The sequence below is a fragment of the Cyprinodon tularosa genome, unplaced genomic scaffold (assembly GCF_016077235.1).
Source record: "Cyprinodon tularosa strain WSP-4 unplaced genomic scaffold, ASM1607723v1 ctg1937, whole genome shotgun sequence".
Taxonomy (NCBI): Eukaryota; Metazoa; Chordata; class Actinopteri; order Cyprinodontiformes; family Cyprinodontidae; genus Cyprinodon; species Cyprinodon tularosa.
The window spans coordinates 7,690-16,836 of NW_024038697.1; the positions used below are offsets into that span (position 1 = coordinate 7,690).

Below are 9,147 nucleotides of genomic sequence, written 5' to 3' on the forward strand. Positions count from 1 at the left end.
TATTTCTATTGCCCTTGACATCCATTTTTAGGATGTTTGACCATTTGCTGATTTTACAAAAATTAGCATTTTAGATAGTTTTAGCATTTACATTATCTTTAACACAAGTATTACAGGCTCCTGAATCACATATAAGTCTAACTGCCTGTCAATTAATTGCTAGAACTATTCATGTTTTTTCTTTTAATGCATTTAATACCCCCATGCTCCATACACATCTACTATTTTAATGGCTATCCCTATTTGTTCTAGCACCTAGTCACACCTCAGATGAAGAACTGCCCTGTGGACTCTTCCTTCGTGGTCTGCTTTACTGGTGTGGGCTGAAGGCCCCCTCAGCCCCTAGGACCGCCCCTGCATCCTTGATGCCTTTTGACATTTTACATGCTTTTGTTAGTGCAACAATCTCTGCAGCTTGCACAGAATATAATGATTTTAAGGCAGCACTGTAACGTTTTTTTTTTCATCATCTACAATTGCAAAACCAACTAATTTCTTTCCGGAAGCTGACCCATCCACATACAAATTTATATAACCCTCCTGTGGTTCATCTTTTCCCCTGGGTGGTTAGATCCAGGGAGTAAAATGTTTTTGGGAATGAGCCTGAATGTACAACATGTATGTCAGCTGTCTCTAATTCTGGTGTACTTCCCCTTGCAGCACAAAATCTGTACATCTTTTCACTCCCATCCCTTTGTCTGAAGGCACCAGTACTAATTGCAATTTCCTTAACAAATCTCTGCCTAATAAATTAACTGGACAGTCTGGGCTTAACACAAAATCAGCTTCCACTGTGAATCCCTCTTCATCAGTGACCAATTGTTTTTCAGAAATGCGCTGAACCACCATTCTCCCATCAGCAGAGACTACTGTGATCCATTTTGGTCCCACCTTAATCTGAGGTAATTTATCCCTCAGGACAGATTTATTCGGTGTCACACAAAAATGTTACTTTTACCCGTTGTATGTTTAAATGCCAGTATGGTTTTTCTGTGGTGTTCAATAAAGAAAAGAAAATTTGCTGTAGATCCAGGACCTCCACTGGGTCCACAATTAACTGCACTTCATAGCTTTTTCTATGTTTAGCTTGCACAATCCACTTATTTAACCCCTGTATTTTTTCCCCCTGTATGTAGCTTGCATGACTAAAGTAATTTTGTAGCGGGGTTATTTATTTTTAATGTATTTTTATGGCTTCGAATTTAATATTGTTGGAGACCATGCGGGCACATTAGGAAGGCTGTCAGCTGGATCAGTGCTGCAGTCACTGCTCCCTCTAAACGGTGTTTCATTATCTTTTGGACGCACAAACAACTTAAAAGACCCACAAACATAACTTTAAAGACAGAAACACATAATATTAAAAGACAGACAACACAACATTAGATCTATTTATTTAATTTCTAATAATAACATTGTATCTACTTTGCGCGCGCATTATACCAACACCTTGCCATTTGGAGCTCATTTATTTATCTATCTATATATTTATTTTTTATTTATCTATTTTTGCACTAGTGCTTGTTTCTAGCCGACACACAACATTTCTCCATTGATCTATTCCACACACCATCTATTTCATACTTTTCCTTCCACTTCTACAAGTATTTTAAATCACTTGGATCAATCTGACACAAACTTTTCATCCCCTTTATGATCTTCTCTATACTCTTTCCTGAACCCATCCTTTTTAATTCTTTTACCTCCCTGGCTCTTTAGTTATTTTATCCTTACGTTCTATTATTTTATTAGTTTGGAATAGAGGCGTCCCTATTGTTATTATTATGATTTTTTTATCCATATATTCAAGTGTTTATTTTTTGTGGGTGTGCAATAGAGGGCCTTGTTTTCTGTAGCTATACAGACTGGTAGGAATGGCGGTCAATGCTTCCCCTGTACGTAGTTTAAAGGAAACTACCACCCCATTTAGTTTGATGTCCGAGTACCAGCCATTTCTGTCTGACTTCACCTCACCTAAGAACAGACTGTCCTGATAGACTTCCCCTTCCCTGCATCTCGTGTACATGCTGCTTAGACTTGCAGACAGCGGCAAAGTGTCCTCGTTTGTGACATTTCCTGCATTCAGCCTTTTTGGCAGGACAGTCTTTCCAATTGTGTGATGGGGCCCTCCCACATTTATAACAGGTGGACAACGTTGCATACCTGTTTGGTTTCAGTCGCTGTTGTGCACTACCTTCTGTCTTGCATACGAGTGAAAGCGCATGCATCTCTTCACTGGGCTCCTTAATGGATACAGGGCCACTCACAATGCGGAGCCAACCCTGTTGTTGTGTCACAGTTTCACTCTGTCTGACCCGTGTTACGGCTGTAGTCAGGGTCAGTTTTGCATCCATCTGCAACTTCTCGGAGAATGTGGCATCTCTTATTCCGACAACTATGCGATCCCAGATCAGTTCATCTCTGATAGCCCCGAATTTACAATAATCCGCTTGTTTGTGAACCACGGTGATAAAGCTCTTGGCCGTTTCGCCGTTCTCCAATAAAATGTTCATCAAAGCACTCTTTTACTTTTTTGTAGTTGAACTTTTCTGCAGACGTTAGCGCTGACGCATTAAGGATATCTTATGTATATATATCAACATATTCACTTGAAAAGCCTTGTCCCTTTTGCAGCATACGTTGAAGAGATCCCACTTCTGACACCATGTAGTAATTTGTAAACCATTAATGAAGGACTCCGACAACAGCTTGTCTTTAGCCAGCAGCCATATTTACTCAATTGTCCTTTGCCGGGAACCATACATGTACACAACCCGCCTCTGGTACGGAACGCCCCAAGGACCATAACACACCGCAGGTAAAGAATCATTAACTCAGGCATCCCCAAACTCGGTCCTCAAGGCCCCCTGTCCTGCAGGTTTTAGAGGTTTCCTTGCTCCAGCACAGCTGATTTTAATTGAAAGCTGATTAACAGTTTTTTGGTCTACTGCAATCATTATAACCAGCTGTGCTGAAGCAGAGAAACCTCTAAAACCTGCAGGACAGGGGGCCTTGAGGACCGAGTTTGGGGATGCCTGCATTAACTAAAGGTTATTGTTTCTTGATTAAGCAAATTACTCAATAAAACATTATTTGGCCAAATAATTCTTTATTTACCTCATGGATTTGCATTGAGAATTGGTCTGAAAACATTCCAATTTCTCTAAATTTGTGAAAAGCTAATTTGATCATTTTTTGTTAAACTCTTGTATTTTGATGAAAGTTGTGAATTTATTCCATGTATGTGCAGAATTATCTGTTTGACCATGATTAGAGCTCGAATCACTCTTACAATTGTTTTTCTAATACAGCCAATAGTGTTTTCATAAACAATATATGAAAGTCCAAATAATGTCTAATTAATTTCAGATTTCCATATTCCTATTGTTACTGGCAATCATTTGTATCATTTTGACTGTGAAGAAATGTTTTTCAGATATGAATGCATATACAGTCAAGCTGATAAAATGTTAAAATGGTCACTTAAAATGTGTAAACATTTCTAGATATATAAAACTTTATCTTTACTGGTATAATTTAGATTTTTTTTTAACTTTCTAAAATTCAGTTTCTGCTACAAAAATTTAATTTAGAATATGAATAATTACAGTTTAGTCTAGGAGTGTGATTTTGATCAGGAAGAATCTTATTTTAGTGGTCTACAAATGGAACAACAGAGAGGAGAGTGATTTTAATAAATGTTAAAACAGTCTGCCATAGCCCACTTCATATAAACTTACGCATTCATTCGAGCAACAATCTTGTCCTTCTCCATCTTCCTCTCCTTTGAAGCTGTAGCACTGTTTCTCTGTCTCTATTGTTTATAGTATTTCTACATTAAAATCTCCAGTTACAGTGGGGTGAAATAGGCCCTTCTGTTGCCTGTTGTCATGATTTGTTAAATCAGCACTCCACGGTTATTGGTTTTTCATACTTGTTACGCTCGTGTTCAACTCTGAGTGGACCTTCTTAGAGTTCATTGAACTAATTCATAGCAGCTTAGAGTTCCAGACTTTAGGCCAGATCAATTTAAAGTTGCGTAATTAAATTATTATTTAATGAAACAGACCCCAGGAAGCAGAGTTGTAGTTTAACACGCATCTCTGCAGCTTCTCTACTGTTACCCACTCTTTACTCCATCCAGACAGTGTCTTGCCCACGACCAAAATCTAATAAATTAGCAAATATTCCCAAAGGAGTAAATCATGATAACCCTTCAGGCAGTGTGTAATAATTACAGGGACATACAGTCAGAAATGTAATATATTATACATAACTATGTTATTTATCATCATCTACGAGCTCAGCCTCTTAACCTTAATATTTGCGTCGCCTTAGAATTCGTTATTTATAATTACATAGGAGCGGGGTCTCGCAGCCATGGAGGCAGACATCTTTGCGCTACGGCAGCGCAGAGCCAACAAACTAGCGATTGCGAGATCTCCCATTACGCTCGAAAGTAACTACGGCAAGTTGGGAGAGATGAACTGAGACGGTACTGAACAATAGATGGCAGTATTAAGATTATCTATGTAAACAAACCTCATCACTTGAGAAGGTAGGTGATGCGGACGTCGTGGAAGACATTTTGTCCCGTAACGCTCGCCGTACTGTTGGGGGGGAGAAGCGGTGGGGGGGAGATGTTCATGTTGCTGCAGTCTGCAGTCTGGACGTTAGATGTCGCTAAAAATTACACACTGTAGCTTTAACTAAAATAAAAATAACTCCAATTGGGGAAAAAGTAAAAAAAATTAAATGTGGTCTTTTCAACATAAAGGATTTCTTTCCTCTAAAAGTTAATGACTTGATTTGTGATAATCACATTGACTTGTTTTGCCTTACAGCAACCTGGCTGCAGCAAGAGGATTATGTGAGCATAAATGAGGATACTCCTTCAAGCTATTTAAATTTTCACATCCCCAGAAGGTATTAAATACTGACAGGGTCATCATAGTGGGAGATTTTAACATCCATGCTGACATTGAAGGCGATAGCTTAAGAGCAGCCTTTAATGCTATCTTAGACACTATTGGCTTTGTTCAAAATGTGAATAGTCCCACACATTCTCATCTTCATACTTTGGATCTTGTGCTGACATACGGCATAGAATGTGAAGAAATAACAGGATTTCCTCACAACCCTGTCCTCTCTGACCACTTTCTAATAACCTTCAGGATTACTTTAACAGAGTTCTCCTCCCCCTAAAAGTTTCACTTTAGCAGATCATTATCAGATTCAAATTTTAAAGAATCTGTTTCACTTCAAAGCTTAGTTTATTCCCTTTACTGGCTCCTTGGTTTAATGCCGAGCTGCGCACTTTGAAGCAAAATGCTAGGAAACTGGAGAGAAAATATCGCTCCACAGTCCTGCTGGAATCCTTCCTAGTCTGGAAAAATAGTTTACTGCTGTATAAGAGGACCCTTTGTAAAGCAAGAGCAGCATACTTCTCCTCATTAATAGAGGAGAATAAGAATAATCCTAGATTTCTTTTTAATACAGTTGCCAAACTCACCCAGAGCCATAGCTCTGTTGAACCGTCCATTCCACCTGCTCTTAGCAGCAATGATTTTATGGGATTCTTTATCAATAAGATAAGTAAAATAAGCAGAGTTCTGATGAATATTAATAATAATGGATGTATATTCAGGAGGAGCCTGTCCTCGAAGTCAATGACTGGATGCAATTAGCTGTTTTTCCTTGATAGAAACTTTTCAACCTTAATTTTACCAAACGATCTGAATAAACAGTCTGTGTAAAGCATGTATTGTTCATTTCTGCTTTAGAAATAAACAGATGAAGAGTAAACGGCTGATTTATTGTCAGAACCAAATATCTCAGGGTTTTCAGACACAAACTCCTGCAAAGCTGAGGAAAGGAACATTTAGATTTCAGGTCCAACTGAGGAGGGGGTTAAGACTTCAGTCAGTGCTGCAAACACACAAACAAACAACCCTTCCCACGCTGACAACAGTTCATGCTGCAATAGATCCAAGGTGTCCATCCTCAGAACATCTCTGCTTCTCCGTGTTTCTCCACTTCTTGATCCATAGAGAAGATCTCTGAGCTCCACTGAAACATTCAGACCGTTGGTTCTGTCTGGATCTGAGCTGGTCTGCTCAGCCTCCCAGCCTCTCACTGATCCAGACAGACTGGGAGGCCTGGTGGAGCCATGCAGATTTTTCCTGGAACTCTGATTGGAGCTCAGCAGCCTGTCATTAGAAACGTCACTAAAGGAATCCAGACGTGGAGCCAGGAGTTAATCTGATGGACCATCTGCTCTCTGAGAGCCTCCAGCCAGCAGGTGGTCCTGGTTCTACAGTCAGAGAGCAGATGGATTCACCTCTTGGAGGAGGAGGAGGAGCACCAACTTAGTGGGCGGAGCTTATCAAGCTGCAGACAAACAGTCCACAGAGGGATTATGAGTTGGAGGAAGGAGAGACATCTCTGAGTCCATCTGTCCATCATCCCCTGTCTGTCCTCTGTCCCTCCTGCATCCCTCTGTCCTCCTGTCGTCTCTCTCTAGAGGCTCTATGTGGTCAGTCCTCTCCTCTCCAGCTCCCTCGTCTGTTTCAGCTCCTTAATCCTGCAGAACATCAGACATGAGAAGCAGGAAGTGATGCTGAGGAGGAAGAGTCTCCTCACTGCCCCTCCCTTACCTGTGTCTGCAGCGCCGCAGGAACCTCATGATCTTCCTGGCTGCCTGGTCCTGCTTCTTAGTCAGGAACGACCCCCTGATGGACAAACGACCAATAACTGATGATCAGCTGAGGAACAACTTCTCCATGACAACACACAGACTACAGCAGGAGGGAACAGGTTACCAAGGAGACGATCAGGGATCATCTCAGCCTAAAGTTTCCTGAGACTTGGTTCAGACTGAGTCCATCAAGTCCATGTAGGTCTATCAACCCATTCACTGGTGGAAGCATTCATTTTTCTGTAATACTAGGAGATGGTGTTAATGTTGGTCCTGTTAAACAGGCCAGGTTTCCATGGTGACTATCTACAAATCATTAGGGAGTCAAGAGTTCCCTTCCTCTCCTCCATCCTGCTGGTCCATAAGTGGAACAAAGACGTAAGGCTGCGCTTTGCTATAAGCTAAAACCTAAAATATACCTATACAATCTGGAAGAGTCGTGCTGAAAGCCCTAAATGTTCCCTTCAGGCATGCGCAGTTCCAGTAATTATACCAACAGGGTCACACCTGTGACACCAGATGACCACTCAGAAGCTCCATAGCCTGGTCTCATCCTTGCCTCTGTTCCTACAGAATCTTCTCTTAAAGCAAGGATTCTGAGTGACAGAGTGGCTCTGGTGGTCACGCGGGATTCATAGAACCGTAGTTACATACGTAACTTTCTTTCTATTTCATCCCTACTGACCACCAGAGGGCGGTGCTGAAACCACTGGACTAATGCCAATGATGTCACAAGGAATCCTGAGCACATACCTCACTGAGAAGGCCCAGCAGAACCTTGTAAAAGAACCTGACCCAGGGGATGAGGGGCAGCCACATTGACACTGTAGAACCTTGTGAAGGTGGTCGTGGAAGCCCATGAAGCAGCAACACATATTGCTTCCAGCGGGACCCCTCTCAAAGCCACAGAGGAAGCGGAAATGGTCCTGGTGGAATGTGCCCTCACACTGACTGGCACAGAGCGGCGAGAACCAATGGCAGTTCCCAATCTGGCACTCGTGAAAGCGGCTGCGGGTGAAACCTACGAGCAACGCGCAGAAAAAGAGACACCAGTTCATGGCGCCCTACTGTAGTGTCATCAACAGATATGTGATGACATGAGATCACTGCAACATACACCTTAAGGGTCGAAGGAGAGCGGCCCTTATCAAGAAGAGACTGGAGTAACTCCAGAATAGTGGGCACCGAGCAGGAAACTGGGTTTTTTTGCAGGCAGAGCACCAATGACAAAAGAGACGGCATCTTTTATCATACTGCAGCCGAGTGGAGGGCACCCTAGCACTCAATATGGTGTGTCTGATAGGGCCTGAACACCAAGTCAGCCTCCCTGGGCCATGCCCATAGCTGGAGATGTTGAGGGTTGGGGTGCCATATTTGTCCCCCAAACTGAGACAGCAGATCCCTCTTTGCTGGAAGACGCCGTGGAGTAAGGCGACACAGATTCCAAAGCAGTGGGAACCATGGCCACACTTAGTTCCAGATCATGAGACCACTCTCCTGGAGCAGATGTCTGGGGGGATAGAGTCCCAACCTGTTTCCGCCATCCTGGCAGATATGCTGCGTGCAGGGTGGACAGACCAGGAGACAAACCATTCCAGGAGATCCCTGGATACCATCAGGAGATGTGCCAACCTAGTGCCTCCTAGTGCCTTTGCACATGGCACCTGAGGACCATCTGCACAGCCTGCAGCTCGATCTGTGCACAGCCCTTGGATCCCAGAGATCCCAAAATGCTCTGTGTTGCCACACGGCACCCCAGACAATGGGGCTGGCATCTGTGGAGACCACTTCCCTTTGACTCACCACCAAACCCATTGGAACACCACTGTACAAAAGGGTCCAGTCTCGCCAAGGAGCTAGGGCACGAAGGCGCATCCTCGTCACCATGAGCCTGTGATGTCTGTGCAGCCTGGCGTCTAGGTGAAAGCTATTGAGCCACCGCTGCAAAGGATGCAGAAGTAGCAAACCTAAGGGCACGACATGAATGACTGATGTCATTGTGTCAGCCATTGTGTCCTCTGAGGTCTAAATGGGGCAAAAACCACCCATCGTCGTACCTGGAGCCTGTAGCCATTGGTAAGGGTGGCAACCACCCATAGATATACAGTATGAGCAACCAAGAAAGCAGCTGCTGATGGGGGAAAATATCCGACGGTTAGAGGAGACAAGCAAGCCAGACCTGTCTATGAACTTGGACAAGGAAAGACATGACACGGCCAAGCTCTCTGGTCATCAGGCAAAGGTCTGCAAAGCTGCGTTGCTAAAACCAACTGCCGCAGTAGCACTACCAGCATCCTGAACAGATGCAGAAAGGGCAAACATGAGGTACGCCAGGGTGTTTCCAAGGCGGCCAGCATGTGATCCTGCATTGTATGTTTTACACAGGAGGTCATCTGTGACCCGACATTGACTCCGCGGGCACCTCACATCAAGACCCAGGGCTTCTTCTG

At 43.2% G+C, this 9,147-nt stretch overlaps 1 long non-coding RNA gene across 1 annotated transcript; it reads right to left on the reverse strand.

The window, feature by feature from the left end:
• Positions 1–5,740: 5,740 nt before the first annotated feature.
• On the reverse strand, positions 5,741–6,809 carry LOC119782447. Its single transcript, XR_005280665.1, has 2 exons — positions 6,657–6,809; positions 5,741–6,583 (listed from the first exon to the last, which is right to left on the reverse strand). It is a non-coding gene; the product is annotated as an uncharacterized LOC119782447 (long non-coding RNA).
• Between the last annotated feature and the right edge of the window lie 2,338 nt (positions 6,810–9,147).